This window comes from Carica papaya, chromosome 4 (genome assembly GCF_054855325.1).
Source record: "Carica papaya isolate Zhongbai chromosome 4, ASM5485532v1, whole genome shotgun sequence".
Lineage (NCBI taxonomy): Eukaryota > Viridiplantae > Streptophyta > Magnoliopsida > Brassicales > Caricaceae > Carica > Carica papaya.
This window is the reverse complement of record NC_142312.1, coordinates 13,119,429-13,140,448: the sequence shown is the minus strand read 5'-3', so window position 1 is coordinate 13,140,448 and position 21,020 is coordinate 13,119,429. Positions and strand designations below refer to the sequence as shown.

At 39.6% G+C, this 21,020-nt stretch overlaps 1 pseudogene; it reads right to left on the bottom strand.

The window, feature by feature from the left end:
- Nucleotides 1-8,775: 8,775 nt before the first annotated feature.
- LOC148266287 (mediator of RNA polymerase II transcription subunit 22a-like) lies at nt 8,776-20,372 on the bottom strand (annotated as a pseudogene).
- Between the last annotated feature and the right edge of the window lie 648 nt (nt 20,373-21,020).

Here is a 21,020-nt window from a genome sequence, read left to right as displayed (position 1 = left end):
TACCTACATGCTAGTGGGAAAAGCAAACCGCTGGTGGGAACTCAAACAGACCACCCTGCCTGTTCCAGTTACTTAAGAACAGTTCCTACTAGCCTTTCATGTAGAGTACCTCTCAGAGCACCTCCGACATCTGAAGGAGATGAAGTTCGTCCAGTTAGTCCAGGGAAACATGACTGTGTCAGAATATACTCGTAAGTTCCTGGAGTTAGACCGATACTTCCCTGAGAGATTCCAGTGGGGCCTCCGCACAAAGATCAGGCAGCATTTGTTCGTGCTGGAGCTCGGGACTTATTCGGCCGTTCTGGCCAAGGCACAGCTGGTGGAGAGGAGCTTCCACACCCTTCCTCAGGCAGCAGGGAACCTCAAACCCTCAGCTCCACCCCGCAGGCTAGCACCTACTGTGTCTGTCCAACAGAACAAGAGGCCCAGGCCGGTGATCCAGACTCCCCCTCAGGCTCTAGTGGCAGGACGTGGTAAGATCTGTCAGCATTGAGGCAGAGAACATGGGGACCGACCCTACTACTGCTTCAACAACACCTGTCGCTTATGTGGTAGTGCCCAACATTATGCGAGAGAGTGCCTAAGGAACCAGAATCAGGGCAGACCTCCTATCTAGGGAAGGGCTTACAATCTTACCCAGCAGGATGCTGAAGTCAACCCGGTTGTGGTACAGGGCAAACCCAAGAAAGAAAATTATATTCAAGAGATTCCAGTAGTCTGAGACTTTCCATATATATTTCTGGATGAACTACCCGGACTGCCAGTGGACAGGAAAGTCGAATTCACCATAGACCTACAACTAGGCACCCAACCTATTTCAGTTGTTCCTTACCGAATGAGCTGCGTCGAGATGGAGGAACTGAGAAAACAGATCACTGAATTGCAAGACAGTGGTTTTATCAGACATAGTGTGTCCCATTGGGGTGCCAGAGTCACTTTTGCTAGAAAGGGAGATGGAACGTTGAGGCTATGTATTGATTACAGAGGATTGAAGAGAGTCACAATCAAGAACAAGTATCCCCTTCCCAGAATTGATGACCTCTTCGATCAGTTGTAGGGTGCGCAGGTCTTCTCCAAAATAGACTTGCGTTCAGGTTACCATCAGGTGAAAATCATGACAGAAGACACTCCCAAGACAGCTTTTCGAACTAGGTATGGACAGTATGAGTTCCTGGTCATGTCATTTGGGCTAACCAACACCCCAACCATCTTCATAGATCTGATAAACAGGGTCTTTAGACAATTCTCAGATTAATTTGTTATCGTGTTCAACGATGACATCCTGGTTTATTCAAAAAGCAGAGAGGAACATGCTCACCATCTAGCTCAAATTTTACAGGTTCTTAGAAGAAAGAAACTGTATGCAAAGTTGAGTAAGTATGAATTTTGGCTTGAGCAAACCACATTCCTAGGACACATTATATCAAAGGATGGAGTATCAGTGAACCTTGAAAAGGTTGAAGTGGTGCTCGGTTGGGAGAAATTGACATCAATTAAAGAGATCCGTAGCTTTTTGGGAATGGTGGGCTATTACTGCAGGTTTGTTAAAGGATTTTCTAGTCTAGCTGCTCCCCTGACCCGGCTCACAAAGAAGAATGTCAACTTTGAGTGGAATGAGAACTGTGAAAGAAGTTTTTCAGAGCTAAAGAACCGGCTGACTAATGCACTTGTGCTGGCCTTACCGAGTGGATCGGGGGGATATATAGTTTACGGTGATGCCTCATATCTAGGCTTGAGTTGTGTTTTAATGCAACATGGGAAGGTCATAGCCTATGGGTCCAGACAGTTAAAGAGTTATGAGAAAAACTATCCCACCCATGACTTAGAGCTTGCCGCAATCATACACACCTTGAAAACTTGGCGCCGTTATTTATATAGAGAAACCTTTGAGATTTATATTAATCACAAGAGTTTAAAACACATATTCACTCAAAAAGATCTCAACATGCATAAGAGAAAGTGGATAGAATTTCTTAAGGACTATGATTGTGACATCTTGTACCATCCAGGTAAGGGCAACGTGGTAGCCAATGCACTCAACAAAAAAAGTGCAGGTATATTAGTCCATTTGATAATTTTAGAATACAGGCAGATTGGGGCCACACAACAAGTTCGGCTTCAGGACTTGAGGAGAGTCACATATTTGGGCCATCTGACCGTTCAGCATGAGTTAATCTAGAGAATAAAGGAAACTCAGTCAGCTGATCCCGCCCTAGTAGCCCTCAAGAAAGATGCAGTACAGGGAGTTAGCTCAGAATTTTGAATCTCCGCCGATAGGTTGCTCTGATTCCAGGACAGGATGTGTGTTCCAGGTGACAGTGAGTTAAAGAGAGACATCATGACAGAGGCCCATAGCTCAAAGTTTGCCATGCATCCTGGAAGCACTAAGATGTACCAAAGTATGCAACTCCGATTTTGGTAAAACAGAATGAAAAGAGATATAACTGACTTTGTTTCTAAGTGTTTGGTATGTCAGCAGGTCAAGGCAGAGCATCAACGACCAGGCGGGCTACTTCAGCCATTACTGATCCCTGAATGGAAGTGGGAACATATCACCATGGACTTCGTGACAAGATTACTTAAGGCACGCTCAGGACATGATGTAATCTGGGTAATTGTCGACCGGCTTACCAAGTCTTCTCACTTTTTGGCCATCAGGATAATTGATCCTTTAGACAAGTTAGCAAAAATGTATATTTAAAAAATAGTCAGATTGCATGGAGTCCTAGTGACGGTGGTGTCCAATAGGGACCCTAGGTTCACTTCTCGGTTTTGGAGTAGTTTTCAGCAAGCCATGGGAACGAAGCTGTCCCTTAGTACTACATTCCACCCTCAGACTGATGGACAGTCAGAAAGGATAATCCGTCCACTTGAGGATATGCTCCGAGCTTGTGTTCTTGACTCTAGAGGCCATTGGGACGACCATCTACCCCTGATAGAGTTCGCCTATAATAACAACTACCAAGTGAGTATTGGTATGGCTCCGTATGAGGCGTTATATGGGCGCCCATGCAGATCGCTGATTTGTTGGGAAGAAGTGGGCAATAGAAAACTGTTCGGCCCAAAGCTGGTAGAGGAGACTACATCCAAAATAGTTAAGATCAGGAAGAACATTCAGACGGCTCAGAGCAGGTAGAAGAGTTATGCAGACACCCGGAGGAGAGATTTAGAATTTGAGGAAGGCAACCGGGTGTTCTTTAAGGTCACTCCTTTCAAGGAAATCAGTAGGTTCGAGAGGAGCAGTAAACCGAATCCCTGATTTATTGGATAATTTGAAGTTTTAGACAGGATTGGTACCACCGCCTACAGACTAGCACTGCCTCTAGAACTTTCTAAGGTCCACAATATGTTTCATATGTTCATGCTACACAAGTACAACCCGGACTCCTCTCATATCTTGGCCCATGAGTCTCTTCCACTCTAGGAGGATTTATCTTACGAGGAAGTACCAGTCGACATTGTGGATCGAAAGAGTAGAGTACTCTACAACCAGAAAATTTTTTTTGTAAAGGTCGTATGGCAGAACCACACACCGAGGGAGGCTATATGGGAGCTAGAATCAAACTTTAAAGCCCAGTATCCCTAGCTGTTCGATTGAGAGTGAGAAACAAATTTGAGGGACCAAATTTCTTTTAAATGGGAGAGAGTTGTAACACTCAACAATACTTTTATTTTTATTTTTATCTTTTTAAATATAGATATTTATTTATTTAATTTATTTAAATTTATTTTATTTTAATTTAATGAAAAAAAGTAGTAAATAAATTTGTTAATGATTAAATTAAAAATAATTTTGAAAAAAAGGGTGAAAATTTGGGTTTTGGGGCTATTTTTGAAAGAAAAATCGAAAATCGTGGGTCAAAATACAATTTAAAAAAATTGCACCATGTCAGATGCCCGGTCAGCAGCCCCGACCAATCAGGACGCACCAAGTGGCAGAGGCGGTAACGCAGGAGGCCACGCGGGGGAACCACGTGGGTGATCCGCGTGTGCGCAATTGAACGGCTAAGGTCCATTCTCTCGCGCACAGACGATGTAGATTGAATCGCGTACAGATGGCCCAGATTGAATCTCGATGAACGACCCAGATTCACTCTCTATTTAATCGCGATCGGACGGTTCAGATCAAAAGCGATGGACGACCCATATCAAAAGCGGATGGGTATAAATAACCTCATTCGCACCCAAACCCTAACCCAGCTGCCAGAACCCCTCGCCGGAGAAGATAGCCCAGCCGCTGGGGAGCCGACCGCCGCCACCCGCCGCCGCACCGGAGCAATTTTCAACTGCCAAACGAGGTAAAAATGTTACCATTTGCTCAAAATTTAATTTTAAACACACCCATGACCAAATCGGACCAAAAGGACCGATCGATTGGCTAGAAAATGCTGGCAAAGCCCGGCAGCACTGCTGCAAGGTATTTCAAAAAATGCTTCCGATGAGGCCCTTCCCGATTCCCGTTCGATGTGATTTTTTCACTGTTGTGATCACTGTTTTCTTCTCTACAGGTTGACCAGAGCAAAACACCTAACCACAACGTGAGTAGGAGGAACTGTCGCGTCAGAGAGCTCTGCCACCGGTGAGTTTTAGTTTTTTACGTTTTTTGGGCCAACAGAGGGCCCTAAGTGTGTTTTCTCACAGGAATTGATGCAAATTTGGCTGAATTCAGTCGAAAACTACCGAAAACAGCTAACCCAAGGCAGATCGTCGCCGGAGCACGGTGGAGCCGCCTTGCCGGATTTCTAAAATTGGCCGAGTAGGCCATGGGACTGATTTTTGGGTTATTTGGGACATTTGTAGGTACCGTAAGCGCGTTTCAGTTCTCGAAGAAAAATTCAGGGAACTTAAGGATCGCCCGTAGGCGCAGTAAACCATTTAACTTTTTGGTGTCAAATCAAGTAAGAATCTCTCACCCTATTTCCTATCATGGAATTGAAGTTTAAATAAATAATAACATGATATTTTGTACAAATTAAATAGGTGTGCATAATTAATTACGGATTGCTAATGGAGCCCGAGCCGGACATTGTTTTCTGTTGATTTATTTTACAGTCTAAAAGCATGATGGTATCTGGGTTACCTATTTTAAGGTTTAAATCCATGTATTAATGCCTTACTTGACCACTGCTTGATTTTGAGATTTAAGATATGATTGTATTATCGGATGCTTGTTCATTTGTTTATGTGATTATATTTGATTTAGTAATGGGGACTAAAAGAAAACAGGAAAGGGGTGTGATCTAATAAATAGATAAGATTACAGCCTCATTAGATATCCTGAGAGATGGTGGACGAACTGGGTTAATAGGAAACCCTACCACGAACGTTGTCTCATACCGGACGAGGTATGGAGACTTGGTCATTTGGCGCTCATACCGAACGGGGTATGGGGACGACCACTTCACCCTCATACCAAACGGGGTATTGAGGTTTAATGTCTTGGCACTCATACTAGACGGGGCATGGGGACGATTTTGTAACTAATATTGTTAAGGAAAAGGGTTCACGTGTAGCGGGGACACCCTTATGGATCCCTATGGATATTAGTGGGCTGGAGAAAATGAGAAATGGTTATGATTTAGTTATTGTTAATGAATATGAATTTATGATATGTTTTATGTTACTGATTGTGCATAAAGTTATTATCTGTATGATGTTATTATCTTTATAGGTTGTTTTCATAAATTTCACAATGGTAAGTGATTTTCTACCAACTTTTACTTTTGTGTCGGTTATATAGTGTAGTGTTCTTACTGGACTAGTGTAGCTCACCCCTTATTTAACTATTTCAGATCAAGAGGACCTGGTTCCCGAGCCCGATCCGCAAGAAGATTGTGAGTAAATGCTAGATACTTTAATTTTCCTTTACTTTTCTCATTTCTCGTGTTTCTTTCAGAGAATTCATTCTGTGATGTTTGTTTAGTACTTTTAAGTTATTGTGTAAGAGATGTAAACCTTAACATTTTATTTTGCTTCCGCACTTAAATTATTATATATTTCCTTTTGGATTTCCGGGGTCATTACAGATATGATTATTGAACCGACCCAATTGAGAATTTCTAATTGTTAATATTACTTTAAACTATTAATATAGTGTTATCTTAAAATGATGAGACGTAAGAACTTTTTTTGATTTAAGATCATCATAAAAATTGACAAGTCATTTATTATGTTTTAATTCTGGACACCTATAATCATAAAACTATAGTTAAAAAGATGTTGGGTGTCATTAAATACTTGTATAATTAATGATTAATTAAGATGAAATCTGTCAATTTTAATAATAAGTTTAAGTTTTATATTATTATTTATTATAACGACTAAATTAAGATCTTGGTCAAATTAGTTAAATGAAAGAAGAAAAGAGTTTCTTATGTCATTCATTAGTCAATTATAATTGACATGAAACATAATTGGTTACTTATTAGAATTTGACAATTAAACCACATCTCAGGTTTAACCTGAACCAATAATAACGGAAAGAAATATTATATTTTTCTTTAACAGATTTTTTAGAATAATTGTACATTTCATATTATCTAGTGGTTGAGGAGTATTGTTAGAGACCAACCTTGATTAGCAAAATTGATTTGACTAATTTGCTACCAATTTAGTATTGTACCTATGGAGTCGCACATTAACGAGTGTTCTAATTTTTGTTAAATGAATTAATTATTTTAATTATTTGAGAATTAAATTAAATAATTTAATTGAATTAAATAAATAAAATTTTTGTTATAAATAAAATATTATTATATTTTTTGTTAGTACTAATAATATAATTAATATTAGAAATAAATTGATTTTTTTTTATTTTTGAAATGAAAATTAATATTAATATTTTTATTATTATATTATTAGTATAATAATATAATATGTGTGACTATTATAATAATAGAAATTATTATAAAATTTAAGTTTAAATTAAATTAATTTATAAAATTATTTTATTAAATAATAATAATTAAAAAAAGCAACATAGATATGAGATATATATGTATATTTTTGGGTGTTAAAAAAAATAGGAGATAAGTCCAAATTGATTTGGATGTCTACAAGAAGAAGTCAAAAAGAATTAATTATTTTAATTCATTTAACAAAAATTTTATTTATTTAATTCAATTAAATTATTTAATTTAATTCTCAAATATATATATATGTATGATATATATATATATATATATATATGAGTGGGGATTGCAAAAAATTAGAAAAGAGAAGAGCTGAAAAAAAACTAATCGTACACTAAAAAAAAAATTTAGGAAATTTTTTTGATAAAATTTTGTGAGAAAATTTTAATACATATATTATTTAATTTATTTATATGTTTCGTTAATTAAAGAGTTGAATAGTAAATATCAGTTTCGATATAAATACACATAGAGTATTTGTATTTTCGATAAATTTTAATTTAAGAATTCATTGTCAGATATGTTTTATATTTAATCTTTAACTTCTAATATAATTTTTGAAGCACAAATAAATCATACTGAATTGTTTTATATTTTTTACTACATGTTATAAATATATTATAATCCTGCATGAAAGAGATAAATTGAGTCTTCAGGTTAGTAGACAAAGAATTTATGGTATGTAGTTCGGATGGCTATTAACCTTGTAGGTATGCAACGACATCTTAAAGGAATGCTCGAAAAGTTCTTATTAGAAGCTCATTATACTTGTTTCCTTTTCCATTTCCACCTCAAATTGTTGTTATATTTGCTTGTTAATACAGCCCTTTTATTTTATTTTTTGATATGATTTTTCTAAATTTCTATAATTAATTTGATTAAATTTTATTTTCTTCTATTTTATTTTTAACTCTCTCTCTCTCTCTCTTTCTCTCTCTCTCTCTCTATTAAGGGCTGCAATAAAAGTAAAATTGCAGCCAGTATTTTCATTAGTGTTTTAGCATTCTAAATAATTAGAGGGAAAAATCAACAATTGGTTAGTTAATCATAGTAGCTACTTGGTTTGTAATCATTATAAGTGTACTATGGTTCTGGAACAAATTCAAAAAGTTAATAAGATTTATTTGTAAATTTTTATTTATTTCAATAAAACAATTATAAATATTCTTTATAAAATAATAAAAGTTAAATGCATAGATAATTTTGTATAAAATTTCAATTATAAAATTCAAATTTTATTTTTATAGAATTTAAAATATATTATTTTAATGTTAAATGTAATTCTACAAATTTATTTTATTTTTTTTAGTATTTAAGCATAATTAATAATTTTTTAATTAAAATAAATATGAATTAACTTATCGCTTGCATAAGCTAATTCAAGATCCATTTTACCTCAAGCTCATCTTATAACATCTGATAAGTTTATAAAATTATTTTAATAAATTTTAGCTCATCTGGTAACACCTAATGAGCTTATAAAACTGTTTGAATAAATTTTAATTTACAACTCGCAATAGATTACACTAATAGTTCAACTATTTTTGGATTTTCATTCTAATCGATCAATGACAATTGTAGCATTTTTCTTCATACCATATTATCATTATGTCATTATGTTTGAAGTTTTTACTAATTTATATAATTATATCTTAATTACTTGAATCGCATTTGATATTGCTTCTTAATCACACTAATAACATCAGAAATTGACATACTGACATCGACTTAATCCTACTTCATAAATACATGTCAGCCATAACTTCATTTCTAATTGTAAAAAAAAAAAGGCTCCCGTCTTTGTTTACCAAGAGAAATTAAAAAATGAAATGGTTAAAAATAGCTTGATTTACTGACTTGTCCTCTATGCAGAGGAGTAAAAAAGAGATTCAAGCTCTTTGAGACTAGCAATTGCTTTCTCTCCAATTCGAGCTAACATTCAATTTCTCTTTTCAGCCTCTCGGTTAAACTCAGACGTTCTTTGTTCAACATGGACATTAAGAGATGCAAACTTAGAAAAGATTGTTGTCTGCTTCAGCTCTAATACCAACTTAAGTAGAGAATCAACTGCCTAAGCCTGCTGATAATATAAATGGATCAGTCCTAACAAGTTACCAAAAGTCTGAGATTCCTTGCGATCATGGATCCATAATTAAGATCTTAAGCTGATCAACCATGCATATTATTGTATGCTTCAACTATGATACCAACTTAAGTAAAGAATCAGCTTCCTGAACCTGTTGATAATAGAAATGGATCAGTCCTACTAAATGACCCAATGTTTGAGATTATTTGCAGTCATGGATCCACAATTAAGATCTTAAGCTGACCGAATATGCATATTGTTTTTCTTTTAGCATAAATTTTTTAAATTTGTTTTAGGTATTCCCAATGGATTCCATAATTTTTTAGTACAAAACAAGATTCAGTTCTAACTAGATGATTTCGAATAAACTAAACATAACTTGAACAAGTTCCTAAAAAATGGATAACATGTGATTTAGTAACCTTTAACTTACATGCGACATCAGACACCATAGCTAATTATTTCTAGAATGCCTTATAAGGTTCAAAATCTACTAGGTTGTGTTTGGTTCAATTTCCATCCAATTACTGGCCAATTCTTACTTTTGATAAGAAAATCTAAATTTTTATTGACTTCACTTGTTCCAAAATTAATAACTTAAAGTGCATTTGAATAGGTTTACATCAAATTTAAATTTTCTAAAAATAATCTGTAACACCCACAATTTTATTTTTGGTGATTAAAAATTAATAAATATAAATTCTTATTAATTTATTTTGTATTATTGTATTTTGTTTTATTTAATTTAGAGTAAAAAAATGAAATAAAATGTAAGGAGGATTTAATTGAAAATAATTTTAGAAAAAATGGGTGAACATTTAGGTTCTGTAGGTATTTTTGAAAGAAAAATAAAAAAATAGGGGTCAAAATGTAATTTTGAAAAGTTTTGCCACGTCAGACATCGAGTCAGTAGCTCTGACCAACCAGAATGTGCCAAGTGGAAGAGGCGCTGATTCGGGAGGCCACGCCGGGGGGGGGGGGGGGGCACGTGGCTGATTCACGTGCGCGCGATTGAACGGCTAAGGTCTGTTCCTGCGAGCACGGATGACCTGGATGCACTCCCTCCCAAACGCAATCGAATGGCCAGATTCAAACGCGATTGGACAGCACAGAGTGAATCGCGATGGACGGCCTAGATTGGATCGCGATGAATGGCTCAGATTCACTCCATATTTAATCGCGATCGGACGGTTCAGATCAAACGCGATGGACGGTCCAGATAAAAAGCGGATGGATATAAATAACTCTCATCCGCGCCAAACCCTAACCTTACCGCTAGAACCCCTCGCTGGAGAGAATGACCCAACCACCGGGGAGCTGATCGCCGCCACCCGCCGCCGCACTAGAACCCTTTCCGACCGCCAGAAAAGATAAAAACTTCCCATTTTGCACGAATTTTAAGCTCACCCATGGCCAAATCAGAGTAAAAAGATTGGCCAATTGGCCGAAAAATACCAGCGAAGCCTGACGGCACCGTCGCACGAAATTTCACAAACCGCCTCCGATAAGGCCCTTTCCAATTCTCGTTTTGCATAACTTTTTCATCGTTGTGATCACCATTTTCTTATCTACAAGTTTACCAAAGCGAAACACCCAACCGCAACGTGAGCTAGAGGAGTCGCCGCACTGTAGAGCCCCGTCGCCGATGAGTTTTAATTTTTCGTTTTTTTTCAATCAACTGAGGCCCTTTAACGTGTTTGCTCACAGGAATCAATGTAAAATCGGCTGAATTTGGCTGAAAATAGTTGACCCGAGACGGACCGTTGTCGCGGGCGGCGATGCCGTCGCTGGAGCACGGCGGAGCCATTGTGCCGGACTTCTGAAATTGACCGAATGGGCCATGGGACTGATTTTGAGTTTATTTAGAATATTTCTAGGTACTATAAGTGCGTTTGAGTTCCCGGAGAAAAATTTAGAGAATCTAGGGACCGCTCATATGTGCGGTAAACTGTTTAGCTCTGCGACGTTAAATCGAGGTAGGATTCCTCACCCTATTTTCTATCATAGAACTGAAGTTTAAATAAATAATAATGTGGTATTTTGTGCGATTTTAGTAAACATGCATAACTAATTACAGGTTGCTAATGGAGCTGGAATAGAAAATTATCTACTGCTGTTGTTTATTGTTTTTATAGTTTACCTGCATGATGATATCTTATTTATTTATTTTATAGCTTTGAACGCATGTATGGTTTATTTTACGTGTTTACTACTGAATCGAAAAAAATAAAGTTTAAACGGTAAAGAAATTGTGTAATTAAATGATTAGATAAAAAAACAGTCTTACTGGATATTCTAAAAGATGCAGAACGGACTGGGTATATATGAAATCCTACCGTGAACGTTGTCTTATACCGGACGGGGTATGGAGACTTGATAATTTAGCGCTCATACCAGACGGGGTATGAGGACGACTGACTTCACCCTTATATCGGACGAGGTATTGAGGTTTGGTAAATTGGCACTCATACTGGACGAGGTATGGGGACAGCCCATAATTGAGAATGATAGATAAAAGGGTTCACGTGTAGCGGGGACATCCCTATGAACCTCCATGGATATTAGCAGGCTGGTGAAAAGTGTAACGGCCCCGGAAATTTTAAAATAAAATATGTATATTAAAAAGGTCAAATGCGGAAGCGTAATAAAAATTTGATTTAACATCCCTTACACTAAAACCAAAAACGTGCTCAAAGTAATAAAGAACAAACTAACTAAAAGAAAAACTCGAAAATAAAAGCTATAAATATGACTACGGAGTCTTCAGGCGTCCCCTTCCCCTTCTTCCTGTGGAACGGGCTCGGGAACAATGTCTTCCTGATCTGAAATGATTAAATAAGGAATGAGCTACACCAGCCCAGTAAAGACATCACACTATCTCACCGTCACGGAGGTAAAGGTGGGTAGAAAACACAAAAGGACCAATGGAGCATAGTTTACAACAAAACTCGTTCATTAACATAAAAACCTTTACTATCCACTTATCTCGGTGAAATTCACAAAAACAAGATACGAAAGCAGTAACATTATCATTATCATGAAATCATATGTATAAACTGTATAACATAATACCTATCAAACTTTTCGTAATTCAATCGTTACACAACATATTTTTCTCATTTTCCAGCCCACTAGTATCCATGGGGATCCATAGGGGTCCCGCTACCCGTTAACCCTTAACACTTGAAATCACATTCCAGGGCCGTCCCCATACTCCGTTCGGTATGGGCGCCAAACCATAGACCTCATTACCCCGTCCGGTATGAGGGTGAAACGGGCCGTCCCCATACCCCGTCCGGTATGGGCGCCAAACCATAGACCTCATTACCCCGTCCGGTATGAGGGTGAAACGGGCTGTCCCCATACCCCGTCCGGTATGGGCGCCAAAACACATAAGATCTCCATACCCCGTCCGGTATGGGAGACCACAATCCCGGTAGGGTTCCCTACGGACCCGGTCCGTCCACCATCTCCCAGGATATCTAGTCAGGCTGACCACAGTATACAATTTCCATTTACATAATCTTTCATTCTCCTTTTCCCTCAGTCAGCATTATCAATCACATACAAACAAGCAAAACGATAATTTATGCCAAACAGACAACATACAGCATCAATATCCCGGTCATTCAATCCATAATCAATAAAACAGTAAAATATGCACATGAAACCATAAAATGAAAACATCGAACCTCATGCTGCATTTAAAACTGTAAAACAGGCCAAATAACAGTTAACCGACAAACACACTAGACTCGGGCTCCATTAGCGACCTTAAGAAATTTCACACATTCGTTGATTCATGAAATACCGTTTTATCATTTATTGAACTTTAAAACCGTGATAGGAAATAGGGTGAGGGGTCCTTACTCGTTTCGGGGTTCGAACACGGCTCCACAGTGCGCCTACAGGCTGTCCCTAATTTTCCCTGAATTTTTTCCGAGGAACTGAAACGCACTACTGGTACCTGCACGTGTTCCAAAAAATCCCAAATTAGACCCAGGGCCCCTTTCGACCAATATCGCAATTCCAGCACGGCGGCTCCGCCGTGCTCCGGCGACGGCGCCGCCGCTTGCGGCGGCAATTCGCCTCGGGTTGGCCATTTTCGGCCGTTTCTAGCCGAATTCGGCCACACTTACATCGGTCCCTGTGATAAAACAACCCTAGGGCCCTCGGGGGGCCAAAAAAATTACGAAAAACCGAAGCTTACCGGCGGCGGTGCTCTCGGGTGTGGCGGCTCTCCGGCGAGGTTCGTGTTTTGGTGATTCGGCTCCGATTAACCTGTAGAGAAAAGAATGGTGATCACGGTGATATAAAAATTGCATCAAACAGAGGCCGGGAAGGGCCTCATCGGAGGCAAAAACAGAGGAGGGACGCGGCGGCGCCGCTGGGTTTCGACCGTATTTTTCGGCAATTTGGCCGGAATTTTGGCTCTGATTTGGCCAGAGGGGAACTCAGCGTGGAAAAATGAGTCGGGGGTATGAAATTTACCTCGATCGGCGGTCGGAAAACTCCCCGGTGCAGCGGCGGGTGGCGGCGGCCGGCTCCTCCGGCGTCTGGTTCGTCTTCTCCGGCGAGGGCAGGCGGCTAGGGTTTTTGTGGTCGGTGTGGGGGTTCTATTTATACCCTTTTGCCTTTTGATCTCAGCCGTCTATTTTGATTAAATCTGGGCCGTCCATTTTTGATTGATTCTGGGCCGTCCGTGTGCGTGCATCTGGGCCGTCTGTGCGATTGCATCTGGGCCGTCCGATCGCGCGCACGCGGATCGCCCACGTGGCCCGTTCCCTGGTCGACGTGGTCTTGCCACGCGACAAGTCCTGGTTGGCTAGGGCTGCTGACTGGGCCGCTGACGTGGCTGCTGATGGATGACTGGTTATTACCGCAGGTTTGTTGAAGGATTCTCCAGTCTAGCAGCTCCTCTAACCCGACTCACAAAGAAGAATGCCAAGTTTGAGTGGAATGAGGACTGCGAAAGAAGTTTTTTAGAATTAAAGAAGTAGCTGACTACTGCACCCGTGCTGGCTTTACCGAGTGGATCGAGAGGATATACAGTTTATAGTGATGCCTCCTATCTAGGCCTGGGTTGTGTTCTGATGCAGCATGGAAAGGTTATAGCATATGGGTCCAGACAGTTAAAGAATCATGAGAAGAACTATTCCACCCATGACTTGGAGCTTGCCGCAATCATACACGCCTTGAAAACCTGGCGCCATTATTTGTACGGAGAGACCTTTCAGATCTATACCGATCATAAGAGTTTGAAACACATATTCACTCAGAAGGATCTCAACATGCGTCAGAGAAGGTGGATGGAACTCCTTAAGGACTATGATTGTGATATCTTATACCATCCGGGTAAGGGCAACGTGGTAGCAGATGCTCTCAGCAGGAAAAGTGCAGGTATCTTAGCCCATTTGATGGTTTCAGAATGCAGGCCAATTGGGGCCACGCAACAGGTTCGACTTCAGGATCTGAAGAGAGTCACATGTTTGGGCCGCCTGACAGTCCAGCCCGAGTTAATCCAGAGAATAAGGGAAGCCCAGTCAGTCGACCCCGCCCTGGTAGCCCGCAAGAAGGATGCAGAACAGGGAGTGAGCTCAGAATTCTGAATCTCTGCCGATGGATTACTTCGGTTCCAAGACAGTTGTGTGTCCCAGATAATAGTGAGTTAAAAAGAGACATCATGACGGAGGTCCATAGCTCGAAGTTTTCCATACATCCAGGAAGCACCAAAATGTACCAAAGCATGCGACCTCGGTTTTGGTGGAATGGGATGAAGAGAGACATAGCCGACTTTGTATCTAAATGCTTGGTATGTCAGCAGGTCAAGGTAGAGCATCAGCGTCCAGGTGGGTTACTTAAGCCTTTACCGATCTCGGAGTGGAAGTGGGAACATATCACCATGGACTTCGTATCGGGACTACCCAAGGCACGTTCAGGACATGATGCCATATGGGTAATTGTTGACCGACTTACCAAGTCTTCTCCCTTCTTAGCCATCAGGATGACCGATCCCTTGGACAAGTTGGCAAGAATGTACATCCGAAAAATAGTCAGATTGTATGGAGTTCCAGTGACAGTAGTATCCGACATGGATCCTAGGTTCACTTCTCGGTTTTGGAGTAGCTTTCAGCAAGTTATGGGAACAAAGCTGTCTCTTAGTACTGCTTTCCATCCCCAGACTGATGGAAAATCAGAAAGGACAATTCGTACACTTGAAGATATGCTCTGAGCTTGTGTCCTTGACTTTGGGGGCCATTGGGACGACCATCTACCCCTGATAGAGTTTGCCTACAACAACAACTACCAAGCAAGCATCGGCATAGCTCCATATGAGGCGTTATATGGACGCTTGTGCATATCATCGATTTGTTGGAAAGAAGTGGGCGATAGAAGATTGTTCGGCCCGGAGTTGGTAGAGGAGACCACGTCTAAAATAGTTAAAATCAGAAAGAACATTCAGACAGCTCAAAGTAGGCAGAAGAGTTATGCAGATACCCGGAGGAGAGACCTAGCGTTTGAGAAAGGCGACCGGGTGTTTCTTAAGGTCACTTATTTCAAGGGAATTAGTAAGTTCGGCAGGAGGAAAAAATTAAACCCCCGATTTATTGGACCTTTTGAAATCTTAGACAGAATTGGTACTGCTGCCTATAGACTAGCACTGCCTCCAGAGCTCTCCAGAGTCCACAGTGTGTTTCACGTATCCATGCTACGTAAGTACAACCCGGAACCCTCTCATGTCTTAGCTCATGAACTGCTTCCACTCCAAGAGGACTTATCTTACGAAGAAGTACCAGTCGGCATCACGGACCGAAAGAGTAGGATACTCCGCAACCGGAAAATATCATTTGTAAAGGTCGTGTGGTAGAACCACACGCTCAAAGAGGCTACTTGGGAGCTAGAATCAGATTTTAGAGCCCAGTATCCCCATTTATTCGACCAAGAGTAAGAGGCAAATTTGGGGGACCAAATTTTTTTAAGGGGGGGGGAGAGTTGTAACACCCAAATTATTATTTTTATTTTCGTATTAGAATTTTAGTTCAATTTTTTATATATTTAATTTATAAAATTTTAATTCAATTTAATTTAATTTAATTTAATGAAAATAAAAATAATAATAATGATAAAATAGGGTAAAATTATTTTTTGGATTTAATTGAAATTGATTTTGGAAAAAAGGGGTGAAAATTTGGATTCTAGGGGTATTTTTGAAAAGAAAATCAGAAACCAGAGGTCAAAACGCAATTTAGAAAAGTTGTACCACGTCAGCAGCCCAGTCAGCAGCCCCGACCAACAAGGACACGCCGCGTGGCAAGGAACACTGACACGGGATGGGCCACATGGGCGATCCGCGTGCGCGCGATCGGATGGCCCAGATCCGTTCCCGCGCACACAGACGGCCCAGATCTCACACGTACGGACGGCCCAGATTCAATCAGGCACGGGCGGCCCAGATCGCATCGCGATGGATGGCCCATATTTAATCCCAAATAAATCGCGATCGGACGGTCCAGATTAAATCTTGATGGACAGTTGAGATTAAAAGGGGAAGGGTATAAATAACCTCACCCACACCCGATCACAAAAACCCTAGCCGCCAGTGCCTCGCCGAAGAAAAAGAACCAGACGCCGGAGAAGCCGACCGCCGCCACCCGCCGCCGCACCGGAAAATTTTCTGACTGCCAAACGAGGTAAATTTTCTCTCCTTGGCTCGTTTTTCGATGTTGAATCTGCCTATGGCCAAATCGGAGCCAAACCACCGGTCAATCGGCCGAAAAATATTGCGAAAGTCCAGCGGTGTTGCCGCGACTTCCCTCTATTTGTGCCTTCGATGAGGCCCTTCCTGGTCTCCGTTTAATGCAATTTTTATACCACTGTGATCACCGTCCTTTTTTCTACAGGTTGATAGGAGCAAAACATCAAAACGCGACTCGCACTGGAGAAGCCGCCACACTCGAGAGCACCGCTGCTGGTAAGTCTCAGTTTTTTGTGATTTTTTGGCCCACCGAGGGCCCTAGGGTTGTTTTATCACAGGGGCCAATGCAAGTTTGGCTGAATTCGGTCAAAAACGGCCAAAAACGGCAAACCCGAGGCAGATTGCCGCCGCAAGCAGCGGCACTTTTGCCAGAGCATGGCGGAGCCGCCGTGCCAGAATTATGATATTGGCCGAAAGGGGCTCTAAGTCTGATTTGAGATTTTTTGGGACACGCGCAGGTACTGGTAGTGCATTTCAGTTTCCTGGGAAAAATTTAGGAATTTGAGAATTCCTGGAAAAAATCTACAGACAGCCCATAGGCGCACTGTAGAGCCGATTTCAGACCCTGAAACAAGTAAGCATCTCTCACCCTATCTCCTATCACGGTATTAAAGTTTAATAAATGATAAAACAGTATTTTCGTGAATTAATGGATGTGTATAATTGATTGAGGTTACCAATGGAGTCCAAATCTGATACATTGTTGGTAAGTTGTTGTTTGATCCATTTTTCAGTGTTAAATACAGTATGATATTTGATGTATTTATTTTATGGTCTCGTATGCATGAATCATGGTTTCTTTTATTATGGTTTATATTATGGTGAGCCCGATATTGTGTTGTCTTATTTGGTGTTAATTACTGGTTTACATGTTATGTATGATTGAATGATTGAGACCAAGAAAAAGGGTAAAAAGGTTATGTGAATTGATAAATGGATAATGTGGACAGCCTGACTAGATATCCTGGGAGATGATTGACGGACTGGGTTCGTAGGGAACCCTATCGGGAACGTGGTATCTCATACCGGACGGAGTATGGAGACCTTATGTATTTTGGCGCCCATACCGGACGGGGTATGGGGATGGCCCGTTTCACTCTCATACCGGACGGGGTATTGAGGTTTATGGTTTTGGCGCCCATACTGGACAGGGTATGGAGACGGCCCTGGAATCAGGTTATTAATGTTAATGGTTCACGTGTAGCGGGGACCCCTTATGGATCCCCACGGATACTAGTAGGCTGGTAAAAGAGGAGATTTATTGTCTGATTATTGAAGTGCAAAAGTATGACATGTGTTCTGTTACAAAGTCGATATGATTTTATGATGGTTATGATGTTATTGTTTTCATATGCTATTTTCATGAATCTCACCGATGTAAGTGGACAGTAAAGGTTTTTATGTTAATAAATGAGTTTGTTATAAGTTATGCTCCATTGGTTGTTTTTGTTTTCTACCGACCTTTACTCTTGTGGCAGTGAGATAGTGTGATATCTTTACTGGGCTAGTGTAGCTCATTCCTTACTTAACCATTTCAGATCAGGAAGACGGGGTTCCCGAGCTTGTTCCACAAAAAGACGGCGAGTTAGACGCCTAAAGACTTTATAGTTCTATTTATAGTTTTTTATTTCGAGTATCTCTTTTAATTACCTTGTTCTTTCATGTTTTGAGTACGTTTTTGGTTATTGTGTGAGGGATGTTAATCAAAATTTTTATTACACTTCTGCACTTAAGATTTTTAATACATACATCTTCATTTAAATTCCGGAGCCGTTACAGAGAGAGAACAAGAAAACTGAGTCTTACCATTCTGGCTGCTTGGATCTCCATCATGAAAGCTTTTTGTGAGTTTCTAACGGGTAGATCAGTCACCTATCTAATGAACGCTGACATCAAACAAGAAAATACACACAAGAATTAGGTACTGTTTAATTTCAAAAAATTATGTCATTTTATGTTTCCTAGAAAAATCAAAGGAATTGAAAGGAAATCCCTTATTATGTTTTCATTTTTATCAAACCAAAAACAATTTTCAAAAAAGTTTTTGAAAAAAAAGTCTGGTGAAAAATGAAAATTTCCTTTAACGAAACAGTCAAATAGCTTCTTGAGAATCATAAGGACAAGCCAGTAGGTGGCGTCCAAGAGAAAGAAAATTAATCATTCTCTATATTTATAGCATCCACCAAAATTAATTAATGATGCAAATGTTATCCAGCGAATACAATTAAGCTTCAGTAAAGTAATCCTTTAGCGGCAGTTCATGGAAATTACAAGAGGAACATACAACAATAAGCCATAAACATCAGATAGCAAGCATAAACCCCAATAATCCATCAGCAAATTGATTCTTTACAAACAAAGAGTCATCACTGATATTCAAAATGCCATCGTGATCTCGTAAATACATATCTAAACAAAATAGCCTAACTTTGGAACAAATCAAGATTTTTTATGGAATTCATTTGAAAAAGTTCAAATACATTTAACTAGGAAATAGTGAAAATTCATATTCAAATAACAAAAACTAAGCCCATATAAAAGTTAAAGTGGATTGGAACAATGATTTCCAAATTCAAATAATTTTTATTTTATCATCTTCTAACCAAATTTTACCCCCCCTAGTTCAACTATGTATGATTTCTAGATAAATTCTACAAAAAAACTAAATTTATTCCAAACATAGCCTGCATCACATCACAAACATCAAACAGCAAGTATAAACCTTAAAAATTCATTAGTGAATTGATTATTTACACCCAAACAAAATCACGACTGACACTCAAAAACCCCAAAAAGAAAAATAAGCTTAAAACCGATGGGGTTATTCTAAATACATATCTAAACAAGAACACATACAATAATAAAGAAGTGAAGAATTGCATTCACTACACAACTACTACAAGAACCTGGTATAAATATCAACATAGATTCTTAAAGACAAAATAAAAAATAAATAATAAAAATGGAAAAGATGAAAGGTGCACAGAACAAATCAAACCTACAACATAAGAAAAGAATCATAAATTTACAGCCAGAAACCAGCAAATTCAGCTAATCACAACAACAACTGTGCTATTCACAGAGCCCAAAAATCCTCTGAAACTACAATACGAAGAAGGAGAAGAAGAAAGTTACCTGCACAACACTGACAAGGTGGTAAAGTTGTCTACAAAATTGGTGATATCAATCTCCACTCTTTGCATCAAAGCCTTCTGCTTCTGTGCAGTGGTAGTCGCTGCTGCTGCTGTTGGACCCCCTCCACCTTCAAAACAGCCGGCAACCCAACCTCTCAAGCCTCCACCTTTGTTCATCATTCTAGCTCTCACTATCTCAACCGTACAAGACTTGTACACTATGTCTGTATACCACGTGACATTCATTGGTGTGGATACTGCTAAGATACATTCTAAGTGACTTGGTTTCATTTCTATGCATGATGCAAATGTGTGTGATATAAATGAGGGTGTGGACCCATGGTCAATTAAAACATTAACAAGATATTCAGAGATAAGAAATGTACTCTGGATTACATTCGGTGCTACCTCCGTAGTGTGAGTGTCGATGGCTAATACTCTGTATAACACCTCGGCTCAGAAAAAATAAAATCCAACCACCTGATTTTTAGAAGCAGGAAAAGCTAAAACGACGTCATTATGAAAAACTCCAAAAACGACGCAATTTTTTATATAAAGAAAATAAAAAGGGAAGGGGTGCAAATAATATCGTTTTGAGAGCATTAAAACGACGCCGTTTTGATGATAGAAAAAGAAAAAAGCGGGAGTTGTAGAGGCGAACACGCCTCTGCAAGAAGAAGAAGAAATGGAGATGTATACGCCTATGAAACTTGCTGAAGAAGAAAGAGGACAGGCGTGGGGGAATCTTCTTATTCTCGCTTACAAAAAGGAAGAAAGAGAAGAAGAAAAAAAAAGAAATTAGTTCAAGGAGAGAGAGAGAGTTGTGCGACGAGAGAGGAGATTTGTAAGAGGGAGTCGCGGCTGCCACCGACCTGCACAAGGCAGTCTGTAATAATGCACGACTTTCCTCACAACAAGTTGAAGAGCCTAGGCAGCTGACGATCTGTGCGATTAGAAACCAGAAAGATAATCGCGCGATGACATGCATCCCAAAAAGGAGATCCGTTGCGGTTGGTCGCATGATTTTGCCTACCTCTGACTTCTTCTGGTGTGATTTCACCATATACGCACTGGATCTGAGTACGCAAAGCATTTCGTGATGAATTTTGGTCGATTCGTAGTGTTTCGCGATG